Genomic DNA, 20,275 nt, shown 5'->3' with positions numbered 1-20,275 from the left:
TAAGCAAATTATAAAATCATTTGAAATTATTGTGCCCAAGTTGGTCTTTTTCCTAACATAAGACTAAACTTCCATGAAAAAACAAAACAAAAACAAACTTAGGCTAACTTAGGCCACCTAAATTGTGAAGATGATAAGAAAAATGTGTTGCCAAATAGGATTCTGTCTCTTCAATCACTTATAAAAGTTTGGCATGAACACAGGTACACACATGGTTATGCATATGATATATATGCATTATTATATGATTACACACATATGTGTGTTGTGTTTAGCTCAATGTATAGCTAACTATAACCCTATTTTATGGTTCGTTATATATTTTCTCTTTGCATACATGGAAAATGTATAATTTTCTAAATATGGATTACAACGTCAGAGCTCTAAAATCTAAATTTTAAAAATGTAGCGTGAAAATCTCCACATAGTACAAAGTGCCTCAATATTTTTAAAAGGGCTATCTCACCAAACATATAGTTACTTCAATAGTTAAATACAGACATAAACACAATTGCTATTAATTTGTCAGAAAACTTTTACTTAGAAAAAAATATGATGGAGAGATTTTAAATAACACTTTCTGAAATAGATCACTTTTGTATTTTTATTTTCTTCCAACCATATGTTTTGTGGAGATTTTGCTTTATAATAGGTACTTTGGGGACAAAAGTATGCAATTTCAAGAAAATGTCAGTAGTCAAGATAAAAAAAAAAAAATAGAGAGCTTGTGTATTGTACATTTATGAGTAACTCAGAATTAACATAAACATTATCTACAGAAATAATGGCCCTGGAATGGTGCAACATAAAAAATGAGTCATTAAACTCCATATTTTCATAATCATTAGGAGTCTAGGTACCATACATTGCTGAACTTATATTTTTGAGAATTCATTGGCTAAAAAGTTAAAGGCAACATATAAGTACTTCTATGAAGCAGCAGAACAGAATCTCAATACAGAAATCTGCTAACCAGTGGGGAACATCAGATGTTTCAGATTCATTGGAAGCAGTGGGGTGCAAAACTTCCATGAGATGAACTGCAACTCTGCTAAACAGTGCCCTGGGGTCTATTGGCAAATACATCTGAAATATTGACTTTCATAAAATAGGCAAACTTACTTTGTTTGCAGAACACACATTTCCTTTCACAACTCTACCTAAGAATCTCTCCAAAGACAAAAGTTAATAGAGTTTCCTCTTTGCCTTTGGTACACTGAGAAACATGACTGAATTGGAAAGAGATAGAGTCCGAAAAACAAAAGGAAAAAAAAAAATCTTTGTGTGAAACCACAGAGAGTCAGAGAAAAACCGAATATGACTTTTAAACCTAATTTCCCTCTTTAAATATGTTTTTAATAGGAAAATAGATAAACGGTTTTTCCAGTGACTAAATTAATGCCTAGTTCACAGATAAATCAGAAAGGAGAAAAAGAGAGGTATATATATTCCACTATGAAACCATTTCTGAGAAATGGTCGGTTTGAATAAAGATGATTCTATTTCATGGTAAAAATATTTATACAAAGATGCAAATAAAACATCCATGTCCTCTTATCATAAATATTCCATTCTACCAAAGAAATATATGTATCCTAATCTCCCATTTCACACCAAAGCTTATAGTCAGTGCTCTTACTTTCTTTACAGAAACACTTGTAAAATTGTAATATTTAAATGGATCACCCAAAACCTTGTTAAAATGCATGGATGGGGTGAGACTTGAATTTCCAAATTTTACCAAGTTTCCAAGTGATTGCAAAGCTCACCTTTCTCCAGACCATACTGAATAGCAAGGCTTTAGCCTAGAGTTTCACAGTGGATATTCAAGAGGACATCAGAGTACCCTCCAGTTGATGACAGTTGTGCCAGAATTATTTATCTCCTTTGCTCTCAGTGTTCCTGGGTGATACCTGAGAAAGCCAGAGTTGATTTATCCCAGCTATACAGAGCTTTATCTATGTACTATAGTACATAGATATAGTAACACATATCTCATGTGTGTTCCTATATGACCAAGTGCAGAGAAACTGCATGTATCATTATTGACATAGTGTTTTAGGAAAAAAAAAATTCTTACCAATTAGGGGTCAAGCTCCAAGAAATCCCTTAATAAAAATATGCTAAAATATCTTCAATATTGATCAATATGCTGTTATTAAAAAATATTTTGGAATTATTCCAGGCTCACTTAAAGTATTTGGGGGTCTTTTGACAGGCATTTATCTATTGCAAAGGACTCAATTCAGTTCAGTTCAGTTGCTCAATCATGTCCAACTCTTTGTGACCCCATGGACTGCAGCATAACAGATGTCCCTGTCCATTACCAATTCCTGGAGTTTATTCAAACTCATGTCCGTCTAGTCAGTGATGCCATCCAACCATCTTATCCTCTGTCATCCCCTTCTCCTCCAGCCTTCAATCTTTCCCAGCATCAGGGTCTTTTCCAATGAGTTAGTTCTTTGCATCAGGTGGCCAAAGTACTGGAATTTCAGCTTTAGCATCAGACCTTCCAGTGAATATTCAGGACTGATCTCCTTTAGGATTGACTGGTTGGATCTCCTTGAAGTCCAAGGGACTCTCAAGAGTCTTCTCAAACACCATAGTTCAAAAGCATCAATTCTTTGGCACTCAGCTTTTTTGAAGAGAAGATTAAAAAGAATATTATTTTTCAAAAATCCCTTAAAATTAGATTGAATAGTTTTCTAAAAGCCCAGCTGTCTTGAATATATTGAAATCACTAATACCATATGTGCACATTTTTTCTTCTTGATTACAGCATGTATTTTTAGAGAATGTAACTTTGTAATCTGTGTGATATCCCTAACATCCTATAGGTACAATTATATATTAAATTAATAATTAGTTTGCATATATAAAATGTATATCATTTTGTTAGGGAAACATTGATTAAAACCACCTCCCATGGGCAGGCACCATGATGATGATTATGAGTTATCGCATAACAAGAAATCCTGATAAGGAACATGGTGCTGCCACTGAAAACTTACTAGGAAAACTCAGGAGGGGCCAAAAGAAGAGGAAGAAGACACCAGCCCATAATATGTTTACCAACCTCTCAGAATCCCTGCTGGAATCTATCTTGGCTAAGAGATACATGAACCACCAGGAAGGATCCTGCTGTGCTGTGTTGTGAGTGCTCAATCAGTCATGTCCAGGTCTTTGTGACCTCATGGACTACAGCTCTCCAGGCATCTCTGTCCATGGGACTTTCCAGGCCAGAATACTGAAGTTGGTTTCCATGCTCTGCTCCAGGGGATCGTCCAGACCCAGGGATTCTTGTGTATTCTGCATTGGTACGCAGGTTCTTTACCACTAGTGCCACCTGGGAAGCCCTAGAAAGGACCCTGAATCAGACCAAATATGGGCTTAGCAAGATGATTGACACAAGACAACCTGGAAACTAACCCTATTACCATAAAACCTGATACTGTGAACCTCTTGGCAGAGTAGTTCCCCTGGGTTCCCTAACTCAGACATCCACCATCCACTTTCCCAATAAAGTCTTTTGCTTTGTCAGTATGTCTCCTCAGATAATCTGTTTCTGAGTGTTAGACAAGAGCCCACTCTCTGATCCCACAAGGGTCCCCCTTCTTGCAACAATTTGATTACTTTGAAGGTTTTTTTTTAAATATATATTATAATAAAGACACTTTTCTTTTACTCAGTGGTTATATTCTGTATCACAAAAGCAATATTCCTTGAATGAGTAACATCCTCTGTTACAGACACAGAAGACAGAAGCTTTCAACTCACCAGGAGCATAATTAAAGGCTATGAATCCAGTCACAGGATTACCTTTTAAAGAGTTTCATTTAAATAAAAAACAAAAGAAAATTATTTATAATGTTAAAGGTCTGGAACTGGTTAACCTGGGGATTGTGACTGAAAGGGAGCACTAAGAAACTTCTATGCTGCTAGCGCCTAATCTAGGTGGTGTGTTCAGTTTGTTAAAATTCAGTTCCTTATGGCATGTGTACAATTTTGTATTAATAAAAATTTAAATTTATGAATAATCATATTTTTAAATTTAATCTTGGGGTTTTTCAGAAGTAGAGTGTCTTTTTATCAAAAAATATTTTAGCTATTATTTATTTGCATAACTTTGATTCAATATGGTTTTGCTCTTTTATCTGCTATTGTAAGGTTATTTTCAGTAATAATTTTATGGGAATTACCTGGATAATATTATTTCTTTAATAATATTTAATGGTTGGAGGAATAATCGTGTGCTTGTGTTTGAGTATGTGTATGTGCTACATGTGTTTGTTGAAAGACAAGATATAAACAGTTTTATTTAGCAAATTCTAATTGTAACCTTGTCAGACTTTATTTTTCGGGGCTTCAAAATCACTGCATATGGTGACTGCAGCCATGAAATTAAAAGACGCTTACTCCTTGGTACAAAAGTTATGACCAACCTTGATAGCATATTCAAAAGCAGCGACCTTACTTTGCCAACAAAGGTCCGTCTAGTCAAGGCTATGGCTTTTCCTGTGGTCATGTATGGATGTGAGAGTTGGACTGTGAAGAAGGCTGAGCACTGAAGAATTGATGCTTTTGAACTGTGGTGTTGGAGAAGACTCTTGAGAGTCCATTGGACTGCAAGGAGATCCAACCAGTCCATTCTGAAGGAGATCAGTCCTGGGATCTCTTTGGAAGGAATGATGCTAAAGCTGAAACTCCAGCACTTTGGCCACCTCATGAGAAGAGTTGACTCATTGGAAAAGACCCTGATGCTAGGAGGGATTGGGGGCAGAAGGAGAAGGGGACAACAGAGGATGAGATGGCTGGATGGCATCACTGACTCGATGGACACAAGTCTGAGTGAACTCCGGGAGTTGGTGATGGACAGGGAGGCCTGGTGTGCTGCGATTCATGGGGTCTCAAAGATTCAGACACGACTGAGTGACTGAACTGAACTGAACTGAACTGAATTGTAACCTTTAAATCTGCTGAGAGGGGAGGTTGCAACTATAGATTTAGTGTTATGCTTTTTGAAAAACTTGGAATGCTTTCTTAAATCTTTCTGCAAACAGGTTTGATAGAGAATTGCACCACTGAGAACTTTCTATGTGATGAAATGGCTGGCTCGTCAAGCAGAATGTCCTGGTAATCAGAATTATAAATCACTGAAAGATAGCTTGGCTTTGAGTCATTGAAACTACTACAAAAAGCACCCTTTAGTCAAGATAATGAGATCCACTGCACATTATACCCTCTTTATGAAAATATACTCAAAGCCACTCTTTCCTGACATTTACTATGGTAATTAGACATAGAACTGAAATACATTTCTGGCATCTAAGGCTGCTTTACCCTGCCTGAGAGAAAGAGCTTTTCCAAAATGTTTAGTTTACAGGTATTTTCCAAATATCATTTTACTCCAAAATGAGGCAGCAGAGTACATGCATGCTTAGTAATCCAGTTGTGCCTGACTCTTTGTGACCCTTTGGACTGTAGGTCATTGTAATACATAAATGGCATTAGCATTCATTATAGCAAACAGGAAACATTTTATCCTAAGTGGATGAGGGAATCTATATGTAACTCTAAGCAGTTGTTACATATCAACTCAAAAAGAATGATGTATTTTGAAGAGGTTGTTAAAGAGTATTCAGCCTAACTATTCATGCACAAGCTTACATTTGAACTAATCCAAGCAACTATTTCTCCCAGAGAGAATCATTCAGTGGGTCTGGAGTAATTTATTTATATTTTCCTTCTCATGTGTGTCTTCAAGATGTTTGTACTTCATGAAAAGTTTGTATTGAATAAGAACTTTGGGAAGTAGGTAGAATTACAGGTAAGTTTCATAGACCATCAGGGTATTTAGAAGTAGCTAAATTTCTCGTAAAGTCCTGAAATTATATTTTTGCTTCAAAGCTTATCAGATATTATAGGCTGAATAGCTGCCTCCCAATTTTCTCCACACCCTTATCCCAGGAACCTGTGAGTATTTTATCTTATGTGGAAAAGGGGATTTTTCAGATGTGATTAAGCCAACAATCTTAAAATGTGGAGATTATCTTGGATGATCCAGATGGACATAATATGATCACAAGGGTCTTTATGAGAGGGAGACAGTAATGTTAGAGAGAGAAGATATAAAAATGGAATAAGAAGTCTGGAAAGAAGATGCCACAATGATTGGATTGAAAGATGGGTTGCCGGGGAGGAGATGGGGGCATAAACCAAGGAATAAAGACAAAATCTAGATGCTGAAAAATGCAAAGAAACAGGTTCTCTTAAAGCCTCCAAAAGAAACTATCGTTGTCAACACGATGAGCTGAGGCCAGGTGAAATTGAGTTTGGACTTCTAGCTTCCGGAAATGTGGCATAATACATTTGTCTTGTTGTAAGTCACTAAGCTGGACTGTGAAGAAAGCTGAGCACCGAAGAATTGATGCTTTTGAACTGTGGTGTTGGAGAAGACTCTTGAAAGTCCCTTGGACTGCAAGGAGATCCAACCAGTCCATTCTGAAGGAGATCAGCCCTGGGATTTCTTTGGAAGGAATGATGCTAAAGCTGAAACTCCAGTACTTTGGCCACCTCATGCGAAGAGCTGACTCATTGGAAAAGACTCTGATGCTAGGAGGGATTGGCGGCAGGAGGAGAAGGGGACAATCAAGGATGAGATGGCTGGATGGCATCACTGACTCAATGGACATGAGCCTGAGTGAACTCCTGGAGTGGTGATGGACAGGGAGGCCTGGCATGCTGCGATTCATGGGGTCGCAAAGAGTCGGACACGACTGAGTGACTGAACTGAACTGAAATTTGTAGTAACTTGTTACAGCAGCAATAAGAAGTTAATAAACTTGTTAACAAGTAACTAATAACTTCCCATCAAGCCAACCAGTTATTTTACTCTTTATTGCATCTGTTTTACCTGATTCACTCCTTTTGTAATTCTTCATTTAAAAGCCAGTATCTTCTGTAATTGCTTCTGGCAGTGAATGCATTTTGGTTGTTTTTATGCGTTCAGGACTGGCAGATCCCCACAATGCCTGCATTACATCCCCCTAGCTTACAACTGATTTCAGTGAGAGGTAGTGAAAAGTTTTATGTGGCTTCAAGCTCCTTTTGCATTGCCCGTTTGTTCCCTGGAGTGACTATTGCTTGCCATTCTGCATTTGCTCTAGGGTTCTTTCCTGAAACATGGAACAAACCCACTGCACCCTTAAAGCCTATCAAGCTCCACGCCTGTAGAAGGTAGTAACTCTAGTGGCAACAATCAAATGAGGGCCAAGAGCTAGTAAATAAATATCCTAGCCATCAGTATTTCAGAAGGATACTTGTGGATTTCATTATGTACTTTTCTCAGATGTGGGAAGAAACAACTCCTACAAACTACAACAATGAGCTTCATTGGTCATGATAGTTTTTCACTTTTAACTCTGTCCTGTCCCATTCTTGCCACACACATACACACTTCTCACTTAACTACCTGCACTTCCATCTTGTTTTGGACTCTGCTTGCAGGGAAAGCTAAAGTAATGAACCAGGATAATGTCAACAATCTTGAACACAGCAGTCAATCAAATGTTCCTTGGATGATTTACATTTGAAAAACAACTGATTAATGAGAAGGATTTAAAATATATTTTAAGAACTGTCTTGATTTTGTTTGGTACTTTTAATTATCTTCCAAGATGATGAATTTTTTCTTTCCGTATATATGCATTTAACATTAATGAGAAGTATCATTAGCATGCTTGTTAAAACTGTCCACGATAAAAGATATTTTAAAAAGCTGGTTATTAAATGGTTACTCTGATTTTGTGTTATTTTTTAGACAGGTATTACACTGCTTTTGGGAAAACATGTTTTTCAAATAAGTTACCCAATTTTCAATGAGACATGGCATCCTCTTGAAGGTCAATTTATTTTAAACATTCCTTTGACTAAAAGAAAAAAAAATATATAACCCCCAAAAGGTCAATTCTAATCTTAGACATAACACACACTTTTCATACTTTGAACCAGTTCAGTTCAGTTCAGTCACTCAGTCGTGTCTGAATCTTTGCAACCCCATGAATCGCAGCACACCAGGCCTCCCTGTCCATCACCAACTCCCGGAGTTCACTCAGACTTGTGTCCATCGAGTCAGTGATGCCATCCAGCCATCTCATCCTCTGTCATCCCCTTCTCCTCCTGCCCTCAATCCCTCCCAGCATCAGAGTCTTTTCCAATGAGTCAACTCTTCTCATGAAGTGGCCAAAGTACTGGAGTTTCAGCTTTAGCATCATTCCTTCCAAAGAAATCCCAGGGTTGATCTCCTTCAGAATGGACTGGTTGGATCTCCTTGCAGTCCAAGGGACACTCAAAAGTCTTCTCCAACATCACAGTTCAAAAGCATCAATACTTCGACGCTCGGCCTTCTTCACAGTCCAACTCTCACATCCATACATGACTACTGGAAATGGATGTGAGTCTGAGTGAACTCTGGGAGACAGTGATGGACAGGGAGGCCTGGCATGCTGCGATTCATGGGATCGCAAAGAGTCGGACACGACTGAGCAACTGAATTGAACTGAACTGAACTGAACTGACTAGACGGACCTTAGTCGGCAAAGTAATGTCTCTGCTTTTGAATATGTTGTCTAGGTTGGTCATAACTTTTCTTCCAAGGAGTAAGCATCTTTTAATTTCATGGCTGCAATCACCATCTGCAGTGATTTTGGAGCCCATAAAAATAAAGTCTGACACTGTTTCCCCATCTATTTCCCATGAAGTGATGGGACCGCATGCCATGATCTTCGTTTCCTGAATGTTAAGCTTTAAGCCAACTTTTTCACTCTCCTCTTTCACTTTCATCAAGAGGCTTTTTATTTCCTCTTCACTTTCTGCCATAAGGGTGGTATCATCTGTATATCTGAGGTTATTGATATTTCTCCCAGCAATCTTGATTCCAGCTTGTGTTTCTTCCAGTCCATCATTTCTCATAACGTACTCTGCATATAAGTTAAATAAGCAGGGTGACAACATACAGCCTTGACGTACTCTTTTTCCTATTTGGAACCAACAAACAATAGTGCAGCCTAAAGGCAGGATCCTGGTTCTGCCTCAAGAGATACACATAATGATATCTTTAAGTTCTTTACAGAACTAAAAATCCTAACAAAATAAAGATGTCAGCATTCTTTATGCCAGATTAAAGGAACTAGATTCTGAAGCTGAAGCTCCAATACTTTGGCCACTGATGCAAAGAGCTGACTCATTAGAAAAGACCCTGATGCTGGGAAAGATTGAAGGCAGGAGTAGAAGGGAATGACAGAGGATGAGATGATTGGATCACATACCGACTCAGTAGACATGAGTTTGAGCAAGCTCTGGGAGATGGTGAAGGACAGGGAAGCCTCACATGTTACAATCCATGGGGTTGCAAAATGTCAGGCATGACTGAATAACTGAACAACAACAAAGGAACCAGAGAAACTCTTCAAGAAGATCACTTGAAGTCAGATTTAAGGAACCACAGACATTCATCAGTGTACCTGAGACCAGATTAAAATCCTGTACACATCCTAATCTTATCAGTAAACCCAGCCTTGAACTGATTGCTATAAAACTCCACACCAAATCCCCTGGGTTGGGATATACAGTTTTCACACCCAACATGGGGCTGACTCAGATAGTTTCCCAGTAGCTAAGATGGTAAAGAATCTGCCTGCAATGTATAAGACCTGGGTTTGATCCCTGAGTCTGAAAGAGCCCCTGAAGAAGGGAATGGCAAGCTCCTCCAGTATTCCTGCTTGGAGAATTCCATAAACAGAGGATCCTTGTGGGCTACAGTCCATGTGGTTGCAAAGAGTCAGACAGGACTGAGCAACTAACATACAGTCAGTGTGCTGACTCAGAGTTGGTCCCATGGGGATTTCTTGTCTTGATCAGATGATCTGAGGTTTTCTTCACTTCAGCCTCTTTGAGGAGAGTGGAGGACTGGAGAATTCCTTTAGAGATCAGATCATCTGGGACACTTGCCTGAGGCCAAGCCCCAGTCATACCCCTTCTGCCATCCAGGCATCTGGAATTCCAAGGCAGGAATAGGTCTCTGGCTGGTCTAAGGCTTCTATTGCTGGTGAGGATTTGATTTATCCTTAGATCATGCATGAATATTCTACTGAACAAACATGGAAGTGCTTCTTCATGAATTCCAGCTGATAGCCGACTGGGGAAAATCCTGGAAGGCTAAAACTTAGAGTTATAAGCCAATGACTAAGAAGATAAAATTCTATTCCAGTTTTGTCTGACCAATATACATTCTTGAATGTATGTTCAAGAAAGGTAGGGAGACTATACTAAGGTGGTCTTAGAAAGGTAATTTAAATTATTATACTATCCTTCAGCTACAGTTGTTTTGTCACAGGAATAGAAAGACAGGAGAAGTTCCATAAGCACTACCTAATAAAGAGAGTGAATAGCTAGGTAATAGGCTGATGGCAGAAAGATAAAAGAAAATAACTTTGTCCTAGAACCAGTTGGATAAAAAGGCAATGGAAAGTTTATGGAAAAGTAAAGTAAAGTGAAGTCACTCAGTCGTGTCCAACTCTTTGTGACCCCATAGACTGTAGCCTACCAGGCTCTTGCTACCAGGCTCTGAGGAGCCTCTCAGTCCATGGAATTTTCCAGGCAAGAGTGGAAAAGGGACAGTGATAAAAGAATTGTACATGATCAGAATTTTTTAAGATTGGATTTAAAATAGTTAAGTTAATGGATTTTGTTGGGAGTGGTCTAGGACAAGATCAGATTTGGTTTCTCCCTCCAAAGTTTTCTTGGAATGCTGCTTTCAACAACAGCTTATGAGCCCCCCAAAAACTGTGTTTAGAATCAAAACCCCATACCTGTCAAAGATGCTTGGAGGGCTCAAACAAAACCTTGTGTGCACCAGAACCCAGAGACTCCACAGAGACTGGACAAATCTGCCTTTGTGTGTTTGAGTATCTCCTGCCATGGCTCATGTCAACAGTGGCCTGCTACAGGGATGGGGACTCTGGCTGCAGTAGGCCTGGGAGGAACTGCATGTGGTGTAAGTTCTCTTGGAGAAGGTGCCAGCAGCCCCACCATAGTGCTGGCAAGCAGATGACCCATAAACTGCAGAACAAGTATACCAAAGAAGTTCTCACACTCTTATGAAATTTCTAGGACCCACAACAGATTTACCAACCTGGGGATCCTGCAAAGGGACTGGGAACACCCAGGAAATTTGACCTTGGAGGCCAATAGAATTTGATTACAGTACTTCCACAGGACTGGGAAACAATCTCTGGGAGGGCACAAACAAAACCTTATGGCCACCAGGAGAAAGGAGCAGTGACCCCACTGGAAACTGAGCCAGACTTGCCTGTGAGTGTCCAGGAGTCTCTAATGGAGGCATGGGTCTACAGTGGCCTTTTGTGGGGTTAGGGGCAGTGAATACAATAGTGCTGGCATAGCCCTTTTGAAGGAGGTCACCATTACCCCTACCATAGTTTGGCCTCAGGCCAAACAACAGGGAGGGAACAAAGCCCAACCCATCAACAGAAAATAGGATTAAAGATTAACTGAGTCCAGTTCAGTTCACTGGCTCAGTCTTGTCCAGCTCTTTGCAACTCCATGGACTGCAGCACGTCAGGCCTCCCCATCACCAACTCCCGGAGTTTACTCAAACTCATGTCCATTGAGTCGGTGATGCTATCCAACCATCGGATCCTCTGTTGTCCCCTTCTCCTCCTGCCTTCAATCTTTCCCAGCATCAGAGTATTTTCAAATGAGTCAGTTTTCGCATCTGGTGGCCAAAGCATTGGAGTTTCAACTTCAGCATCAGTTCTTCCAAAGAATATTCATGACTAATTTCCTTTAGGACAGACTGGTTGGAACTCCTTGCTGTCCAAGGGATCTTAAGAGTCTTCTCCAACACCACAGTTCAAAAACATAAATGCTTCGGCGCTCAGCTTTCTTTATAGTTCAACTCTCACAACCATACATGACTTCTGGAAAAACCATAGCTTTGACTAGGGGAACCTTTGTTGGCAAAGTAACTTCTCTGCTTTTAAATAAGCTGTCTAAGTTGGTCATAAGGAGTAAGCGTCTTTTTTATTTCAAGGAGTAAGCGTTTTATTCCAAGGAGTAAGCGTCTTTTAATTTCAGTGCTGCAGTCACTACCTACAGTGATTTCGCAGCCCAAAAAAATAATTCTGCCACTGTTTCCACTGTTTCCCCATCTATTTGCCATGAGGTTATGGGATCAGATGCCATGATCTTGGTTTTCTGAATGTTGAGTTTTAAGCCAACTTTTTCATTCTTCCCTTTCACTTACATCAAGAAGCGCTTTAGTTTTTCTTCACTTTCTGCCGTAAAGGTGGTGTTATCTGCATATCTGAGGTTATTGCTATCTCTCCTGGCCATCTTGATTCCAGCTTGTGCTTCATCTGGTCCAGCATTTCTTATGATGTACTCTGCATAGAAGTTACATAAAAAGATTGAGTGAGCATGGCTCTTATTGCAAAATTCAGACTTAAATTGAAGAAAGTAGGAAAATCACTAGACCATTCAGGTATGACCTAAATTAAATCCCTTACAATTATATAGTGAAACTGGCAAATAGATTCAATGGATTCTATCTGATAGACAGAATGCCTGAAGAACTGTGGACAAAGGTCCATGATATTGTACAGTAGTCAGTGATCAAGACCATCTTCAAGAAAATGAAATCCAAAAAGGCAAAATAGTTGTCTGAGGAGGCCTTACAAATAGCAGAGAAAAGAAGAGAAGTGAAAGGGAAAGGAGAAAAAGAAAGATATATCCATCTGAATGCAGAGTTCCAAAGTATAGCAAGGAGAGATAAGAAAGCCTTTCTCAGCAATCAATGCAAAGAAACAGAGGAAAACAATAGAATGGGAAAGACTAGAGATCTCTTCAAGAAAATTATAGATACCAAGGAAACATTTCATGCAAAACTGGGCTCAATAAAAGACAGAAATTGTATGGACCTAACAGAAGCAGAAGATATTAAGAAGAGGTGGCAAGAATACACTGAAGAACTATACAAAAAAAAAAAAAAAAAAAATCTTAATGGCCCAGATAATCACCATGGTGTGATCAATCGGTGTGATCAGACTCTTGAACAGCAAGATCAAACCAGTCAATCCTAAAGGAAATCAGTCCTGAATATCCATTGGAAGGGCTAATGCTGAAGCTGAAGCTCCTATACTTTGGCACCTGATGGGAAGAACTGACTCCTTAGATAAGACTCTGATCCTGGGAAAGATTGAAGGTAGAAAGAGAAAGGGATGACAGAAGATGAGATGGCTGGACGGCATCACTGACTCAATGGATGTGAGTCTGAGTGAACTCTGGGAGTTGATGATGGACAGGAAGGCCTGGCGTGCTGCGATTCATGTGGTCGCAAAGAATCGGACACAACTGAGCGACTGAACTGAACTGAAATCAATCTCTTTGGCTTTTAAGTGATTTGTATTTTCCTTTGAAATCTTTTCACTTTTGTTAAGTAATCATATGTTGTTTGGCAAACTCCAGGGGTTGGTGATGGACAGGGAGGCCTGGTGTGCTGCAATTCATGGGGTCACAAAGAGTCGGACATGACTGAGTGACTGTACTGAACTGAACTGAACAGTTCTTTTGACCTTCTTCAGTGATCAATGCAAAGAAATAGAGGAAAACAACAGATTGGGAAAGACTAGAGATCTCTTTAAGAAAATTAGAGATACCAAGGGAACATTTCATGCAAAGATGGGCTCGATCAAGGACAGAAATGGTCTGGACCTAACAGAAGCAGAAGATATTAAGAAGAGGTGGCAAGAATACATGAAAGAACTGTACAAAAATATCTTCAAGACCCAGATAATCATGATGATGTGATCACTAATCTAGAACCAGACATCTTGGAATGTGAAGTCAAGTGGGCCTTAGAAAGCATCACTATGAATAAAGCTAGTGGAGGTGATGGAATTCCAATTGAGCTATTTCAAATCCTGAATGATGATGCTGTGAAAGTGCTGCACTCAATATCCCACCACATTTGGAAAACTCAGCAGTGGCCACAGGACTGGAAAAGGTCAGTTTTCATTCCAATTCCAAAGAAAGGGAATGCCAAAGAATGCTCAAACTACCGCACAATTGCACTCATCTCACATGCTAGTAAAGCAATGCTCAAAATTCTCCAAGCCAGGCTTCAGCAAAACGTGAACCGTGAACTTCCTGACGTTCAAGCTGGTTTTAGAAAAGGCAGAGGAAGCAGAGATCAAATTGCCAACATCCACTGGATCATGGAAAAAGCAAGAGAGTTCCAGAAAAAACATCTATTTCTACTTTATTGACTATGCCAAAGCCTTTGACTGTGTGGATCACGACAAACTGTGGAAAATTCTGAAAGAGATGGGAATACCAGACCACCTGACCTGCCTCTTGAGAAATCTGTATGAAGGTCAGGAAGCCACAGTTAGAACTGGACATGGAACAACAGACTGGTTCCAAATAGGAAAAGGAGTACGTCAAGGATGTATATTGTCACCCTGTTTATTTAACTTATATGCAGAATATATCATGAGAAACGCTGGACTGGAAGAAGCACAAGCTGGAATCAAGATTGCCGGGAGAAATATCAATAACTTCAGATATGCAGATGACACCACCCTTATGGCAGAAAGTGAAGAGGAGCTAAAAAGCCTCTTGATGAAAGTGAAAGAGGAGAGCGAAAAAGTTGGCTTAAAGCTCAACATTCAGAAAATGAAGATCATGGCATCCAGTCCCATCACTTCAAGGGAAATAGATGGGGAAAAAGCAGAAACAGTGTCAGACTTTATTTGTTTGGGCTCCAGAATCACTGCAGATGGTGATTGCAGCCATGAAATTAAAAGATGCTTACTACTTGGAAGGAAAGGTATGACCAACCTAGATAGCATATTCAAAAGCAGAGACATTACTTTGCCGAGTAAGGTCCGTCTAGTCAAGGCTATGGTTTTTCCTGTGATGATGTATGGATGTGAGAGTTGGACTGTGAAGAAGGCTGAGCACTGAAGAATTGATGCTTTTGAACTGTGGTGTTGGAGAAGACTCTTGAGAGTCCCTTGGACTGCAAGGAGATCCAACCAGTCCATTCTGAAGGAGATCAACCCTGGGATTTCTTTGGAAGGAATGATGCTAAAGCTGAAACTCCAGTACTTTGGCCACCTCATGTGAAGAGTTGACTCAGTGGAAAAGACTCTGATGCTGGGAGGGATTGGGGGCAGGAGGAGAAGGGGACGGCAGAGGATGAGATGACTGGATGGCATCACCGACTCGATGGATGTGAGTCTGAGTGAACTCCGGGAGTTGGTGATGAACAGGGAGGTCTGGCATGCTGCAACTCATGGGCTCACAAAAAGTCGGACACGACTGAGTGACTGAACTGAACTGAACTTATGTTCAGATGCTTCAGAAGAAACTTGGGGCATCTTAGAGAAATATTAAATTAGTATTTTAAATTATCTGGAAAAACTACCAAGCACTGCCAGCCCCGCCCTTACTGGCTGCCTCCTCTAGACAGGTGGCCTCAGACCCCTCACGTCTACCTCCATCACCACCACGAATATCTGCACACATCTTTCCTCTTTTCCCAATAAAGGAAATAGCAGAAAGGGAAGAATCCATTTTAGCATCTCCAGGTTATGAACCAGGAGCCAGCATGATATCCCCAGCAAAGCCCCATCAGAACACCCCTTTGAGGGGAAAAGCAAACTGGTAAGACAGGTCTCACTGCACCAGTAACCAATGGGAACAAACTGGAAAAGAAAGGTATCTGAAACCAAACTGAAGTGTCTGAACAGAGTGCAGGCAGACCTGAACTAAAGTCCCTCAGCATTTTTAGAACAAGCATATCAGGTCTATGGGTAGTGCACCTATTTAGACACCAAAGCCCCCAAAACTATGAAAATTAAAAGCAGCTTTCATGTCAGAAAGTACCTCCAGAAAATGTTTTTAAGATTCCAACAGTTGCTTGAACCATCAGAGGAAGAAAAAAGTGAGCTGATTCCAGAGAAGACCACAGCAAAAGAGAATAAAGCTGCCTGGACTGATAGGGCACTCAGACACAGCAAATTTGCCAACCCAGTCTCTATCACTGTAAAAATGGGAGCTTCATTTCCAAGGAGAATAAAGAACACCCTCTTGAGAAAGAGGCCATATGAGGAACTCAGCCAGTTTTAAGTATAGACTAATTAGACCTTCAGGTCTCCTTATGATACTCCTATTCTCCCTGTCAAGAAACCTCACACCATTGACTACAGATTTGTTCAGGATCTGCGAGCCATAAATGAAAGTTAAGGGCATTCACCCTTCTGATCCAAACCCTTATACCTTACTCCCAACCATACCTGGAGATTATGAATACCTCACTGTATTAGATTGGAAAGACCCATTTTTCTGCATTCCAATAAAAAGAATAACTCAGTTTCAAGGGCAGGAGCCCACTGTGTCCCCCTTTGCCTGGCAAAGCAATAAAGTTGTTCTTTCCTATTTCACCCAAAATTCTATCTCTAAGATTTGACTTGTGCTTTGGTTACAGAAGCCAAGTTTTTGGCATCACTTAGCGACCCACTCCAGTACTCTTGGCTGGAAAATCCCATGGATAGAGGAGTCTGGTAGGCTGCAATCCATGGGGTCGCTAAGAGTCGGACACGACTGAGCGACTTCACTTTGACTCTTCACTTTCATGCATTGGAGAAGGAAATGGCAACCCACTCCAGTGTTCTTGCCTGGAGAATCCCAGGGACGGGGGAGCCTGATGGGCTGCCATCTATGGGATCGCACAGAGTCGGACACGACTGAAGCGACTTAGCAGCAGCATGAATCCTCTAAGAATAGTGATTAGGTAAAAGTACAATATATAGTTTTATGTTTCTGGGTACAGTTCATGATAATACTTTCTCATTCATTTCCTACAAGTTTTAATGGCAGTATGACTGGAAGCAAAATGTTTTGGCCACATTAGGTTGTAGAAAAATATGAAAACAGTATAATTCAAATATTTTATATAACTAAATATCTTGGAGTTTTTTCTAGGTAAATATAGACAGAAATCTTTACCATTGAATTACAATGATGTTATCATGGTTTAATTGAAGAATGAAAATTAGGAAGTTTCTTTGTTTGTTTTGGTTTTGTCGTGGAGGTTGTCTTTTTAATCTGCAGATATAAGATACCCTTACTTTTAACTTAAGAAACTTTATCTTCTATCGTGTATTTCCCTCTCCTGTCATCCGTTCATTGTCATCTCTTCATGTGAGATATAAGTGTGCAGGCACTGTTCTTTTTTTAAATTTTTATTTATTTATTTTTTTAATTGGAGGCTCATTACTTTACAATATTGTGGTGGTTTTCACCATACATTGACATGAATCAGCCATGGGTGTACAGGTGTCCCCCCATCCTGAATCCCCCTCCTTCTTCCCTCCCCACCCCACCTCTCTGGGTTCTGCTGCTGCTACTGCTAAGTTGCTTCAGTCGTGTCCAACTCTGTGCGATCCCATAGACGGAAGCCCACCAGGCTCCCCCGTTCTTGGGATTCTCCAGGCAAGAACACTGGAGTGGGTGGTCATTTCCTTCTCCAATGCATGAAAGTGAAAAGTGAAAGGGAAGTCATTCAGTCGTGTCTGACTCTTAGCGACCCATGGGCTGCAGCCTAGCAGGCTCTGCCATCCAGGGAGATTTTCCAGCCAAGAGTACTGGAATGGGGTGCCATTGCCTTCTCCAAGAGTCTTGCTTAATTTTATCTAATCTATATCAATTTCTTGTATTGCATAATTTCCTGTGTGTTGTCTGAAGCGGTTCAAGCTCCTATGCCTGCTTATAATTAGCTTTTATATATTCATTTCCTTTCTCTCTTTTGTTTCTAGCTAGAGTGTGTGCATGCATGCTAAGTCACTTCAGTTGTGTCTGGCTCTTTGTGATGCTATGGACTGCAGCCCACCAGGCTACACTTTCCATTGGATTCTCCAGTCAAGAACAGTGGAGTGGATAGCTATGCCCTTCTCCAGGGGATCTTCCTGACCCAAGGATCGAAGCTGTGCCTCTTAAGTCTACTGCATTGACAGGCAGGTTCTTTACCACTAGCTCCACTGGGAAAGCCCCACATATAGAGTACTGCTGCCTTAATATGCATTGCCTTCTATAGTCTTAGCATCTCTTCTTTGAATACATTCTTGAATTTCTAAGATATTGAAACAAGTATTTGTTTATAAATTTAACTTGTGGAATAAATTTTACTTCATTTTCCATCTGCATTTTGCTTTGCTGCTCATTTTATTAATGCAATTGAGTAGTTCCCATGATGCAGTCCATTTAGTTGTCATTATTCATACAATATGTAACATTTATTCAGAGTCATTCATTTGTAATACTGTAGAAATGACCACCCCATGGAGTGAATTGGGATGCAAGTCATTTACATTTGGCACAGAATACCGTCTCACAGAATACCATTGCACAGATTCTCTGCTTTGGATGTATATCTTTTTCCTATCCAAAAAGACATTTGTGAGGGTCAGAATGAAGGTAAGTGTATTACAGATAACTAATATGACTACTTTGGCCACCTCATGTGAAGAGTTGACTCATTGGAAAAGACCCTGATGCTGGGAGAGATTGGGGGCAGGAGGAGAAGGGGACGACAAAGGATGAGATGGCTGAATGGCATCACTGACTTGATGGACATGAGTTTGGGTGAACTCCAGGAGTTGGTGATGGACAGGGATGCCTGGTGTGCTGTGATTCATGGGGTCACAAACAGTCGGACAGGACTGAGAGACTGAACTGAACTGACTGAATATGACTTTCCAGTACTTACCTCAGTTCCTTTCACTAGGAAATTTAGCTGGTAAGTTAACTAACGTCTATTTCCTCTTGAGTATGTCACAGAGGAAGACAAATGCTTTTAGATGTCTTTGTTCATTTGGTGAGTTAGCTCTTTTGCTAGTCAGTGATTGGTCAACTGGATTGGCTTAGGTTGGTTGGAATTCTTAGGTGGTATATATGCATTTCCTTAGTGAATCTGACCTTATTTTCAAATTCATATTTCCAGCTGAGGATTCCATATGAGTATTGAGCATTCCTTGACAGGCCTACAATAATTCCTGACTTCTTTATTGTTTTCTGCTTTGCTGTTCATTCTACAAATAGCAGTTCTCAAAACTAAAGTTGAGAGTTACAGATGACTTTTGGTTTCAGAGTTTTCCTTTTGTTCTTTCTCTCCCCTCCTTGTTGATTTGGGATGTGTTCAGAGATGAAAACTGTGAAGTGATATCTCTAATTCAATATCATCATTGCCTTGAATGAATTATTACCTAAATAGCCCCTATTTATCCCAAAATTTTATCTGATTATGCATAAATCACCTTTTGTTTGTATGTAATTTGTTCTTAACTTGTAATTGAAAAGAACAAAAATGGTTAGTGCACAGCATATTAACAAGTGTTGCTAATCTATTTTGTGTTCACAGATTGATATATTTCATTCCCTATAAACTGATAAAGATACTGATTATCATATTTTGTATTATCTAATAATTATTGACTGTAAAGTTTGTAATGAATACAAAATATTTAATTCTGATTAAATCCTAGCCATTCAAAAATTATTCATGACAATTTCTCCAAGTTATAAGACTCATAAAGAATACAGACATTAAAAATGTTTTTGTGAAAAGCTACACTACTGAGATTTTATTATTAAATTCAATAATAATTATAAAAAATTGTGATTATTTGGCATAAAAATAAGACATCTGTGCTCATAGGAATCTATAAATTTTCTATTATGATACTTATTAACTAGTCTTTCCCTTGATAGTCAATAGTATTTCAGAGATGTTTATTTATTTTTATTAAATACCTATATTGAAGATGTTACACAACATAAAAGATGTTCCAGATTTCATATAGTTTCTAAAATGTATTATAGTTACTGCTAATGCTATTTCACAATACTCTTGACACCTTACGAAAAAAGTAATCATTATGGCACAAAATTTGCTAAGTGGTAAATATTTATGGCAACAAGCTCAATATTTTTTTTTATATTGGGATTCTTAAAACACAGGAAATAATGTTTAACAACTTAGGATCATTGAAAATGACATAGAAATAATTACATAGAAAATGATATAGAAATAATGACATATAATAATAACTCATATTTAATTACATATCAATAAAATAGATGAAAAATGCCCTTAATTTTTTATTTTAGTTCAGAAAAAAATAACATTAATATCCAT

Source organism: Oryx dammah, unplaced genomic scaffold (assembly GCF_014754425.2).
Source record: "Oryx dammah isolate SB20612 unplaced genomic scaffold, SCBI_Odam_1.1 HiC_scaffold_24, whole genome shotgun sequence".
Classification (NCBI taxonomy): domain Eukaryota; kingdom Metazoa; phylum Chordata; class Mammalia; order Artiodactyla; family Bovidae; genus Oryx; species Oryx dammah.
This window is presented reverse-complemented; position numbering follows the sequence as displayed.